The 13,846-nt window shown below is 54.9% G+C and overlaps 1 protein-coding gene across 4 annotated transcripts in view; it reads left to right on the forward strand.

Moving 5' to 3' along the window:
* The window catches only part of KLHL29 (kelch like family member 29), a 321,245-nt gene that overhangs the window by 281,710 nt on the left and 25,689 nt on the right, over window positions 1–13,846 (forward strand). The gene's annotated exons all lie outside the window — the stretch shown is intronic.

Below are 13,846 nucleotides of genomic sequence, written 5' to 3' on the forward strand. Positions count from 1 at the left end.
GTCCATTCAAGACCCAGCTCAGCGCCTTCCATCCCACAGCACCTTCTGCAAGCCAGCACCTGTTTCCCTCCATCGCTCATTCAAACCTTACCTGAAACCTGCTTGAGGCCAGAAGCTATACCAGGCACTGGGGTGCAGAGACCAATCAGCTGCAGGCTCTGCTTTTGAGAGCATTCCTGAGAGTGAGCTTTTCACGGTGTTGATCAAGTCCATGCGCGCCCCCGCCCCGGCACCTACCTGTCGGCCCCTGTGGAGCAGGGGCACCACATTGGAGGACGCTGCTCAGAGCAACACTGCAGACCTTGCTAACAGGAGACAGTGAACAGCATACCTTGGCCTGCAGACGTCCCGGAAGGAGGGAAGTGGTTTCAGAAGCCCCAGTGGGGCAGAGGGGAACAGATCGGAGCTGAGGGGGCAGCTTCTGGTGGCAGCTGAGGTGGACAAGCCCATTCCTATCCTGGATCCACCTTTACTGGGATGGGCAGGGTTCTTCCTGGAACCTCAGGGAGCCCCAGAGCTTGCTTTACAGACCCTCCCGATCCCTAGCCAGCCATGCTGGGGAAAGCCTTCTCCCGGCCTGCCCCAGGCCCATCTGCAGCCCCCACTCACCCAGACCCTCAGATGTGCGTGGTCCCCACCACCACCCCAGCAAGACCCCACAGGGCCACCCTCGGTCTCAGTCCCTTCCCTTCACCTCCACCCTCCACCCTCCACCCTCCACCCTCCAGAGGTAGCGCCCACCCCAACAGGGAGCCAGCCTGGGCTTCTGCAGCAGAGTGTGGGACCCTAGAGAGCCCAGAAGCGGCACAGCAGGGGCATCATTATTCACCACCGAGGCTGAGCTGGGCAAGAAGGCCATGGCCCATGGTGGGCAGGGACGGCTCCTGTGTCAGGCTGAGCAGCGCCTTCCTCATCTCTGGGCCTGGCCGGGGGCTGTGGAGTCTAGGAGGACCTGGTCCTGTGCAGACCCAGCAGACCCAGCTGGTGAGGACCTCACGAGGCCAGGCCGCAGCACCTCAGTGCCCCAGGCCAGGAAGGCCTCTCTTCCCTTTCGGCCAGGGCCATTCACTCAGCCATTGGACACCTCTCTGCCCCTGTTGGATGCTTAGTGCTGGGGGTCCCTGTCCTTGAGCCACCCCCAGTCCAGAGAGAAGCAGCAGACCCAGCACAGTGCTGAGCCAAGTGTGGTGGGACCGCAGGGCGGCAGCTGATCTTACCGAATGGGTAGATGTTCTCTGAACGAGGAAGAAGAATTTCCCAGCAGAGGGAGTAGCCTAGCGCCAGCCTCCTCTTCCAGGCCCCCACACAGCCTCCATTGCCCTTCCACACAGGCCCGCCCCGCTGAGTAGATAACTGTATGTGCAGAGAAGGCTCCTCGAGGGCAGAAAGCCAGTCTGCCTCCCGCACAGGGCCCAGCGAACAGCGGGGGCTCCCTGAGTGCTGGGTGCCCCGTGGCCCGTGCTGGACACAGCCTGTGGGGGAGACTGGTCTTTCCTGGCATTTGTGTTCATGTAGAGGATGGTCCCCCACCATGTGGCTGCCCTGCCACCCCTGGTCAGCCTCTGAGCAGTGGCTGATGCCTGGCTCATTTGGAGCTGAGGCCCCCAGAACCCAGGGCTGTAGCCGAGTACACAGGCCTGGCCCCGCTCGTGCAGGACAGCAGCTCTTGGGTAACTGCATCCAATGTTTGTAAACACAGGGCTGTGGTTTTATCATAGAATCTGATAGGTTCTGCCTCCCAAGAAAAACAGACTGACAAGTTAAATACGTGTGGGGAGGGACCCAGGCAGAGAGGGGTGTCAGGAAAGCCAGAAGCTCAGCAGAAATGGTAGGGACATGCGAAAGGTCCCACGCTGGGAGAATTGAGCCAGAAGGCCCCGGAGCACAGGCCATGTGCCCAGTCGGGCCTCTCTTGCCTACATCTGGGGTCTCTGTCATGTCCACCATCACGTGGAGCCCAGTGTGCCAGAGGCTGCCCAGGGCTCTGAGAATATCAGGGGAGGGAAAGGCAGCGGCTCCACCTACCTGAGCGCCCAGGCTGCCTGGAAGACTGGGTTCAGCAGGCACAAATCACACACCCAGGAGGAGGAATTAGGGGGGACCAGGCACAGCCTGGGGGATGGGAGAGGGGGTGTTCGTATAGCCCACCTGTTGGCCCTTTCTGAGACCTCATGAGACCAGGCCCTGGCAGCAATTGCACTGAAGTGCTTTAGGCGTTTGCAGAAATCCAGCGTTCTTCCCCGGGCAGCACCTACCAGGGAAGAGCCTGCAAGCCCCAGTGCCTGGCCCTCTCCTGGCCTGGAAAGAGGAACAGAGGGAGGACGTGGACTCGCCAACTGGTGTGATGGGCAGGGGCGTGTGCTGGGCACCGTGCCTGCTACACGGGGGCACTCCTGGCAGGAGAAGGGGCTGGCTCCCCGCCGTCACATGGCCTCCCCCAACCCCCAGGGCCTTCTAAGGCAGACCTGACCCCCTGACTCTGTGCCAGGGCCTGCGGCAGGGGCTCATCACCTGGAGGGCACAGCTCCACTTACTTCTTTCATGCCTATTACAATTTCCTAATACTATAACGATGTGGAGGTTACTTGTATAATCTTAAAAGGTCGTTAGATATATGGGAAACTAGAAAAGAGTCTTGGGCTTTTACCTGCCCTGAAATGGCAGGAGGCAGGCGTATTGCCCTAAACTGACCTGGGCCAGGATGGGCAGGAGGGGTGGGCACAGTCAGAGAACCAGGGGCAGATGCTCCTGGAAGACCATGAAGGGCACAGGGTGGGCAGAGAGGGGTCTCTGCGCGCACACACACTCACACACACACACTCTCTCTTCCTCTCCCTCTCTCTCTCTCTCCGCCCCCCGCCCAACCCCACATCCTCCCAGCTGTGACTCCTCCCTGGATGGGATTCGCTGTGTTCTGAGCTGTCATTAGCTCCTGGCATCTGGGGTTTCCATTTCATTTCCCTCTTTACCTGGGTAACTAAACTGATTGTACTCCTGGCTCTGGTTCACTAATTCTTGCAAATCCTTTAAAACTATTGATTTATTTGCTAGGACTGTGGCTCTCAGAATTCTTGGGAAATAATGGCTTTTACTGAAGCAGGAGGGGGAGACCTGTGTTTTTCCCACTCCTTGTGGCTCTCTCCTGCCTGTCCCCATCCCCAGTTTCCCCGCATCTCTTTCCACTCCTTCTCTGAGCCTGTCACCTGGCGCAGGCGCTGACTTTCCCAAAGCCCCAGATCTTGGAAAGACTAGGTCTCCAGGAAGAACATAATGAAGCGAGGTTTCGTGGAACACAGCACATGAGAATTTAGGCTCTGGGTTTGTGTCTGTGGCTGTCGGGCTCCTCATCCGTATGGAAGAATACCGTGTCCTCTTCCAGGTCCCTGTGGCTCTTCTATTTCCAAAGCACACCACCCTTGTGGGTCCGTAGCTTTGGATACAGAAGCCCTGGGCTGCTGTCTCGGCCACTTCAAGCCAGCCCCTCCCCACACCCAGCAGCAGTTGTTCACCCAATTCCCCAGGACCCCAGTAGAGGCCAGTCAGCCAGGGCCTCTGAATGGAAAGAGAGTAGGAGATGGTCTCATGGTAGGTGCAGAGCCAGCCACTCCTGGAACCAGGGCCTGCTGGCTTGGAATGGAGGGCAACAGGCCCCCAGGGGAGACTGCGCCCATGTAGGACCCCAGGGGAACTGTCTCTGTGATGGGTCCAGCTGCACTGCCTCCATTCCTGCCCCAATTCCCAGCCTCGTTCCCCAGCCTCCAATAAATACCTTTCTGCTTCACTGTCAGAGCTGGGTACTGTGGCTGGCATCCCAGGCCCTGACTGGAACAGACACATGGATATGTCAGGCCTATAATAAATGCCACTATGGCAGAGCCTGCCCGGGCCCTGGGGGAGCATAGCTTTGCACGTTCACCACAGCCACCATGGTCGCCACTGTCTTTGCACCCCTTCCTCGAACTTCAAAGTGCAGGGTCAGAGCACCCACCCAGCGGAGCCCAGGCCTCCTGGCCCCATGCCAGCTACCAAGGAGCTACCTCCCCCTGGCTCCCGCAGTGACAGGGGCCCAGATCCCCCCACCTTGGGATTCTCCCCAGTAGGAAGGGGTTCCAATGCTGAGCAGCCAAACTCACCTCTGTCCGCTCCAGTGGCTACTTCCCCACCAGACTGTGAGCTCCTTGGCACAGACAGTGGCTTCCTCTTCATGGCCCAGGCCTGGCATGAAGGAGGCCTGTAAATGTGCACTGAAGTGCTGAGCTAGTCAATTCAAAGTGACACACCCACCTCCTATGTGTCTGGTTCTCCACCGGAGACAACCAGCAGTCACCCCACAGCCCTGCGCTTCCTGGCCCCTCTTCTGGCCCCCGGCCCTGGCCACCCACCCCTCCTTCCTCAGAAGGCCTCTAGCACCACAGCTGACCGTCCCTGCAGCTCCCTCGTCTGGCTCCTCGCTGTGGGTTCCTGTGTCCACACTGAGCTGCATGCTCTTCCCGGATGGGAGCCGTCTTGCTCACCTCTTGCCCCCTTCCTCTGCACCTCTCACCCTACCCCAGCTCTGGGCATCGGCACAGTGCCCTGTGCCTTGTGGGCACCTGATGTTATGCTTTGGGTGCTTGCCTATGGCCTGGGAAATTCAGAGAAGCGATCAGAATGGGCAGGAATGGCAAGGGCAGCCCAGAAAAAGGGAGCTCATGATGGTGTAAGAAAGAAACCCAGGCCAGGGGAGCATGGGAGGTGGACCCATGCGTGCAGGGTCAGGCCACTAGCAACTGCTTTCCTGTAATCTTCTCAGTGTCAGAGAAACCTGATGCTCTCAGCCTCCCTCATGAAATCCACCAGGGGTCCCCAGCCTCCTGTCGGAAAAAGATGAGGGGTTGGTTTGCTTGGTTCACCATCATATACAGATCTGCCTTGATCAGCAGTTTTCCCCTCTGCTTCTCACATGCACAGGCCTTGTGCTCACACACACACATACACACACACACACACACACGGGCTCAGACACACACCCATGCCACATGCTGTCTCCCACACACAGGCACAGACACACCACATGCACTGTGCTCACGAGATCACACACACCCATGCTCACACACACACACACACACACAGAGACACATACACAGGGGTGCATGCACATGCCCACACCACATGCTCTCCTTCTCTCTCTCTTTCTCTCTCTCTCTCTCACACACACACACACACACACACACAGAGGCACCTTCACAGGGATGCATACACATGTGCCCACATAAAGGCCCATACACACACTCATGCCACATGCTCACACACACACATCCCTACTGGGGCACATTCACCGGGGTGCATACACACCCCATACCACATGCTCTCCCTCTCAGACACACACACACAACACATACACACACACACACACAGGCACGGGCACATTCACAGGGGTGCATACACACCCCCACACCACATGCTCTCCCTCTCAGACACACACACACACACACACACACACAGAGGCACATTCACAGGGGTTCATACACACCTCACACCACATGCTCTCCCTCTCAGACACACACACACACAACGCACACAGGCACATTCACAGGGGTTCATACACACCTCACACCACATGCTCTCCCTCTCAGACACACACACACAGCACACACAGGCACATTCACAGGGGTACATACACACCTCACACCACATGCCCTCCCTCTCAGACACACACACACAGCACACACACACATACAGAGGCACATTCACAGGGGCGCATACATACCCCACACCACATGCTCTCCCTCTCAGACACACACACAACACACACAAACACACACACACATGGGCACGGGCACATTCACAGGGGTGCATACGCACCCCCCACACCACATGCTCACATACACATATGCACACATAAGGGCACATACGCTCATGCCACATGCTCACACACATACATGGGCACATACAGAGGGATGTGTACACACACACGCACACCCCTAGATGGGCACCACACAGGGGTGCATACAAACCCATACCACATGCTCACACATACACATGCTCACACACACACACCCCTACACAGGTACACACACAGGGGTGCATGCACACATCCACACATACTCACACACACATACACATACATGGACACATACACAGGGGTGCATGCACATACCCTCCCACATGCTTGCACACACATGTTCACACCCACACCTTTGTAGCCACCACATGCTCGAGCACATACGTAGAAACACGTGCATGCACACACACTCACAGCCATGCATGCACACAGCACATGCCAGCCACACCGGTGGCCTTCAGTCCCTAACAAGGCCCTCTCACACCTCAGCCTGTGCGTTCACATCTCGCCTCTGCAGCCAGCTGGGTCGCTCCCGCTCACCTTTTGAGTCTTCCCTTGACCACCACCTTTGCTGTGTATGTCCTCTTCAGCTCTGTCAGGCAGAACCGGTCATCCCTCCTCAGCACCACCTCCACCCAGCACTCGCCCGGGTCAGACTCCTCTCGCAGGGCACTAAAGGCACATACGCTCTGTGAGTGTGTCTCCTGTTAAACTGTGAGCTCCCCCAGCTCTGCACACATGTCGATTTCCATGGGACCCCAGCACCACCACCAAGTGGCTGCCAGTGCCCAGCACACAGGAAACAGCAATTTAATGAATAAAGGGGCCAAACAGACACACGCCATGTGAGGCTCCCAGAACTCAGGGTCTGAGTCTGCCTCTGAAGGAGGACGTCAGTGCCCCAGCCTCACTTGGTGGTGGACATGGTCAGCTGCTCCAGGGCACACCTCACCTCTATAGCACTCCCCTGGCATTCTGCCCTGACCCCGGGGTACTCAGAGCTCTCCGAGGTGCTGAACTTGGCTCTTGCATCTGGCCCCAGCTATCTGTCCTGGCTTCTTCAGTCTCTCCAGCCAAGAACCACCTCATCTTCCAAGAGCCCACCCTCCAATGGAAAAGAAGCAGCACCTCTAAATAAATAACACTGTAGACAGAACACAGTTCTTCCACATGAAGACATGGAGGGCTGTGAGCACAGGGAGAGAAGTGAGACCCACCAGCCTCACCCCCACCCCAGATATTGGATTCAGCTCAATTTCTGGGCCCAGACTCAAGTGTCTTCCTCTTTTGGCCCTGAGGACCAAGGTACCTCAGGACACCCCACTCCCTGGTAACAAGTTGTACCCCCTGGTGGGAGCAACTGCCTCACAAAAGGATAGTAGGGCCACCCTGCCCCTAAATGCCTGGCCCTCTGTCTGCTCCCATCTGCTTTGTCCCCTCACCTGGCCCTCCCACCGCCCACCTTCAGGCTTCCAGGCCTCACAGAGCTCTTCCAGGTCCTGCCTGGACTCCCCTGGGTGTTTACCCCACAAAATCCTCTCAACCTCCTGCTCCAGCTACTGTAGAGCTCCTCACACCACTGGCCTTGACCCTATTTCTCACCCAAGTCTCCCAAGCCCTGGCCTTCTCCCAAGGTCTCTCAGCCCTGACCCCCTCATGACATGTTCTCCTTCTGCTGCTCAGAATATTCCCATCGCCCCTCAGCCTCCATCCTCCAAGCGGGGGAAGAAGCCAAGCGGTAGCCTTTTTCCTGGAGACAGGAAGTACTGCGTGCTGCTAGAGTCAACCAAACCAGGGCACTTTCTCCAGCTGTAGCCACAGAGTTTGTCCATGGCCTTCCCTGCTCAGCCCAGGACCCACTCCAACCTCTGCAGTGCCCACCCTCTGGCCAGGTTCCTTGAACTGGGGATGGGGTCCTGACACGCTGCGGCCTGCCCTCCTCTGTTCCCTCCTAAACAAGAGACCGTACCCTTTGACTCCTACCCTGAGCCCACAGGCAAGATCTGTCCATGAAGATGATCCATTCCTGGCTTTTGTTTGGGTAGATCTTATGATCCGGACAGCCAGGACCCAAAGCCTGGTGAGAACCCTGTTCTGCCGAGTGGCCTCAAGGGCACCAGGCTACACCTGTGCTCGGCGGCTGCTGGGGTGGTCAGTTCTTCCCAGGAAGGCCATTTAAGGCTCTTCAAAGCCATTGGAGCTGAAGATAATAATTAAATCTCTCCCCAAGGAGGCCTAAATAATTAATGTGCCAATGCTCTAGCAACTGTAGATTGCATATGAATTGCAGGGTTATCGCCGTCATTAGCACTGATGTTGCCTGAAGTTAGAGGGGCTTGACTTTTATATCCCGTCCATCTGATTCCACACAACTGTGGGATTTTAAATAGCTCCAGTGGATCACATTTGGGGGAATGTGATCTAACCCCCTAGCACACATCTCCATGTGTCTGCAACCCACAATGAATTCCAATCAGAAAGGAACTTTTGTGCAAAACATGGTGCCATGTGCTCAGGGGGCCAGAGAAACAAGCCCTCCAGAAGATCACAAACTAGAAAGGAGATAGACAGACAGACAGACATTCCTCTGTAATAAGGCAGCCAGGGGTCTCTACTGCAATGGAGGCACCAAGTCTCATGGGACAGCAGGAGAGGGTGAAGTTAATGCCAACTGGGGGCCTCTGTAAGAATTCTTGGAGAATGGAATTTAAAGTGAGGCTTACAGCCAGGCATGGAGGCTCACACCTGTAATCCCAATGCTTTAAGAAGCTAAGGTGGGAGAGTCGCCTGAAGTCAGGAGTTTGAGACCAACCTGAGGAACATGGCGAGACCCTGTCTCTACAAAAAAATAATAAGGTGAGGCGTAAGGAATGGATAGGACCATAGGAAGCAAGCGTAGGGGAAGACTTGGCCAAGGGGGGCAGAAAGAGAAACATTAAAGCAAAGGAAAAGGATGAACTGGGTGTGACTTAGAGAGCTGGGGATCTGTGGAACGTGAATAGCATATGAAGCTGTGAGCACAGCTCAGGTCAGGTCATAGAAGCCTGCAGGAGCTCATGGCAAGGAGTTTGGAAATAAGGGATCAAGTCACTCCTTGGTGGACCCGATGCAGAAAGAGCCCTCACTGGAGGTCACAGGAGGAGTGTGGTGAGCCTGTGACTAGATCTAGCTCTCCCAGTCACACTACCTACAGCCCAAGCTGGCAGCTACCTTTGTTCAGTCCTTGGGCGTAAGGGACAGGGGCACAAACCCTGGGAAAGAGAAGGGAATGTTTCTGTTAGTTTTATGATGACTTCAAAAAATATTAAGGAGAAAAATGGAAGTGAATTTTCTGTCATCTTAGAGGGCATGAGCATGTTCCAGTTGGAAGGCAGTCTTCATTCCCACCCACACCCACTGGCATGCAGCCCTGGCTCAGGGGCTGCAGGCACAGAGAGAACCTTTGGGAGCCAGATATCACCGCTCAATAAATAGATCTTATCATCCAGTGTCAGTCAGTTTGGAAAGGGCAGGCTGGTAAGAAAGGTTGTAACTGTTCCTAGGACTTTGACTCCCTTTTAGATAAATGGCAGAAATTCCCATTTGGACAACAGGAAAGCCAGAAGGGCTCCTCCTCACTAAAACTCTAAGTCCAGGCAAGAAGTCAGAGTCTTCCCTGGTTGCTAGGAGGGTTTGCCTGTGCGGGGGCTCGGGTGTCACACCTCCCACTCAGGCTGGACGAGCGATCCACAGGTGCCGCCCACAGGTGGTTTCATTCCGTTTCGCCTGGGAGCTGGAGCCTGCTCTTGGCCTTCAGGGTTCCTTCTGAGGCCAGCTCTTCTTTGGAAAAGAAGTAGGGGAAGAAATGCATATCTGATCAGACCACGGAGGGAGGGCAGCGTTCTGCTGGGGAGGCGCGTGGAGCAGCCGCAGCGTGCTCTGTTTGCGTAATGCCCCCATTTGTCCCCACAGCATCAGCGTGTGTCGGGCTCCCCGCTCCTGGATGAATTACCCTCTGGGCCTGCATGACATTGTCTTCGCTGGGCTTTCTCAGTATATTTCACAACTGCTCTGAGTTTATAATTTTTTCAGGTCCTTTATCAAATATGTGTCATACATACCAGTAGGATGGGGGGCATTTATCACCTAGCTGGGTTCTTACTTGAGCTCTGAAAAAAATTATTTGGCTGCACAACCTTTCTCAAGGCTCTGAGGTCATGGACTTCTCTGCTGCAAAGCCACTGAAATTTTGCTTTTTAATATTTGACATCTCTTCCTCTTTATTACCTTCTCAGACAACCCTTATAGTCCAGCCAGAATGAGCCCATTAGTCTCTGACAAATAACGACTTGTGTCGTTTGGTGAAAATATGCAGAAATTTGGCTGCAACTTCATCTCCAGCCTTGGTTCTGTTTGTGGCCTCACTCTCCTCTAGGCAAAGCCTCCAGCCCCAGGCACAGCCTCCTCAAGTCCCCATTCCTTCATGCCACTTGCTGCTGCATCCACAGAGCCATTTTTACACCAATCACTTACAATGAATGGGGTTTGAGACAGGGCTTGTTAGAGGGGCTATCTGGCCCATAACTCAAGGGTGAGAATGGAATGTGAGCCATGGCCTCAAGAAGCTTTGCTTGCTTTCACTCACTCTCCAGGGACCCCTGCCGCGACCACCATATGAACGAGCCTGGGCTAGCCTATTGGAGCATGAGAGACTGCATGGAGCAGAAATGAGCTGTCCCAGATGAGCCATTTTGACCAGCCAGTCTCTGCCAACATCAGCCAGGCCTGACCTAGATCGGCTGAGCGTAGCCCAAACTGCCAAACCAGAGTCACAGTTTAATAAGTGCTCATAGCAGCATTGTTTACAATAGCAAAATGGTGGCAGCAACCCAGGTGTCCATCAAAGGATGAATGGTTAAACAATACGTGGTATCTGCATACAGTGGAATATTAGCCAGCCTTAAAAAGGAAGGAAATTCTGATGCATGCTGCCATGTGGGTGAACTTTAAGGACATTATGCTAGTTGAAATAAAGCCACTCACAGAAGGACAAATATTGCATAATTCCACTTATAAGAGGGTCTAAAATAGTCAAACTCATAGAGACAGAAAGTAGAATGGTAGTTGCTGGGGCTGGCTGGAGCGAAAGCGGGGAGTTGTTTAATTGGTATGGAGTTTCCGTTCGTGAAGATGAAAAGGATTCCAGAGGACTGCACAACAGTGTGAATACACTTAACACGCCTGAACTGGACACTTTAAAATGAGTACATTTTACACAACTTTAAAAAAAAAAAAAGAATTAGCTTCAAACTGAACTAGCAAAGGTGAAACCAACACGGGGAAACTTCCCTGAGCCCTTGAGTCCATCTTCTATTCATGCCTTGTGTATCAGTTAGCTCTTGCTGTTTACCAAACAATTCTAAAATTGAGTGACTTAAAACTGAGTGTTTTCACTACAGCCACTTATTTAGACTGTGATTCTGGTTTGGCAATTTGGGCTACACTTAGCTGATCTAGGTCAGGCCCGGCTGATGTTGGCAGAGACTGGCTGGTCAAAATGGTTCATCTGGGACAGCTCATTTCTGCTCCACACAGTCTCTCATGCTCCAGCAGGCTAGCCCAGGCTCGTTCATATGGTGGTGGCAGCAGAGATCCCTAGTGAGTGAGTGAAAGAAAGCAAAGCTTCTTGAGGCCATGGCTCACGTTCACAGAGGGTCACTTCGCCACATTCTGTGGTCCAAAGCAAATCACAAAGCCAGCCAAGATTCAAAGGGAAATCATCTCTTCCTCTTCATGGGGGAAGTTACAAAGAATTTTTGCCATCCTTCACACCGGCTATGTGTATGCCAGGCCCTGTGCTGAGTGTTGAAGATAAAAATATAAATAAAACACAGTCTAGTGCAAGAGTCAGACATGTAAATAAATAATTACAACTCCTAGTATGCTGTAAAGAAGTGAGCGCAGGTTGCTCTGCCAGCATAAGGAGGAGGGCCCAGGGCAGGGGGTGTGGGAGGAAGAGGGGAAGGAGGCAAAGAGGCCCAGGACAAAATAACACTTTCCCTGGTGGTGAAGGATAAATACTGCTTGGCCAGATGGAGGAAGGGGAGGGAAGATCCAGGCAGAGAGGACAGAGACTTGGAGTGAGGACATGTGTGGTGTGCAGGAGGCTTCGCTGGGGAGCAAGGGGCCCTCTGGGAGTGGAGGAGGAGCTGAGGGAATGGGGTGGCCTCCCAGAGAGCCTTGCTTGCCTCTGCTCAGCCCTTGAAGGATTTGTGTGGCCGGTGGATGTGGGGAGCTGCAGTGTGGAGGTGGCCTGGAGGGGGACAGGCTGGAAACAGGGAGACATCGTCAGAGGCTGCTGCAGTGACTCAGGTGAAAGATAAGGGCCGCTCACTCAGGGTGCAGGAGTGCCCCGGGCTGGAGAGGCTGGATCCTGAAAATACTAGGAGGTAAAGAAGATGGGACTTGGTGTGATGAGGTAGGGGAGGGCCCCGGGAGAAGACCTGCGGAATGCGGGTGGTGGACCATCTTCCACAGGAAGAGAAGCTCCGTGCTGGACGCTGAGTCGAGCATCCTGGGCATATGGGAGGAAGTGGGGAAAGAGACAAAGAGGCCCAGGACAAAAATCTGAGCATGGGGCAGCCACTTCCGTGAGTAAGGCCAAGACGTGCAGTCCCACAGATACAAGCAGGCATCCCACTCAAAGCCGAGGAGACCCAAAAACAAACCCCGGTGTAGCCGACAGGGACGGATGCTGAGGCCAAGTCTTCACCCCACTGGCTGAGCTCCGCTGCCAGGGCGCCACTCACCAGACCCCACCGAGCTTCCCTCCAGGGAGGGCCACAGGGTCTCTGAGCTGTCTTCTCCCACAGAAACCCGGAGCAGCAGAAGATGCAGGGTGCCAGGTCCTTCTGGAAGTCCACTCCTAAGACCCAGCCCCGAGGCCTGCAGGCCTCCCCACACCTGGGAACAGGCCTTGCTGTTGGAAGGCCTCTGCACACACCTCACTTGGAAGCTCCTCAGAGATTAGGGGGTGTCCTTTGCCAAGACATGGGGCAGGGAGGAGGGCAGCTTGTGCCCAGAGGGTCCTGGCATCCACTTGTGGATTCTGGGTCTGCTGCCCTCCGACAGGCACAGCCTGGGAGCCTGAGCTCCTGTTCTGCCGGCTGGGCAGGCAGTGGGCAGCAGCCCTCACACACCTGCCAATCCATACTTGGAATGTGCCTGGGGTCTGCTGGGAAAAGGAATCCCCTGGTGAGCACTTTCATAAATTGAAAAATTCTAATGAAAGTGAATAATCTTCCCCAACTATTAAGTCCAGATTTCTACCAAGTGAGAGTCAGAGGGAACAGAAAGCACCTACATTAGGATGGGGACACCTGAGCCTCCGAGCACCTTCCAGGTCTGGCCCCAGAATTCCTGGAGTAGCAGGTGTCATGGCCGGGACTGGGGCTGCAGAATCACTGCCGGGGCCTCGATTTGAAAGGAGCGTTTTCAGAAACCCTCAGGATGCCTCGGGGGACTTCAGGAAGGATCTACATGGGGCGAGCTCAGACCCGGAGCAAGCAGGGCAGGCCCAGAAGTCGACATTTGTGTGCTGTTGTGTCTTCCAGGCCCCTAAGCACTGATTAACTCAGCAGGCATGTGGGGCCACATCTGTCACTCTCTGCAGCCTGACACCCAGGGGGCTATAGAGCAGGTGTCTCTGCCTTTCTGTGCTAGAGGGAACGGAGGCCCAGAAAGCTGGGGTGGCTGGCCCAGGGTCACTTACCAATTAGTGGCAATGCTGGAAGAAGAACCAGGATCCAGGTTTTCAGAATCCCAGCCCAGAATACTGTCCCCTCCCCTACCGCTTCACTCAAAAAGGTGACGTTATCTACCTGGCTCATGGTTTGGGCATTAATTCAGCTGGTGACTTTCTGGAGACACGTGTGCATGCAGCACTGAGGCTTATCCAGCCTGACCCTGCAGCTGGTCCTGCGCTGTCTCCCCTGCGCCTGGGCTGTCTGCTGGCGCCGCTGGGCTCCCTGCCTTGTCTCCATC

The sequence above is a fragment of the Cebus imitator genome, unplaced genomic scaffold, assembly GCF_001604975.1.
Source record: "Cebus imitator isolate Cc_AM_T3 unplaced genomic scaffold, Cebus_imitator-1.0 Scaffold1, whole genome shotgun sequence".
Classification (NCBI taxonomy): domain Eukaryota; kingdom Metazoa; phylum Chordata; class Mammalia; order Primates; family Cebidae; genus Cebus; species Cebus imitator.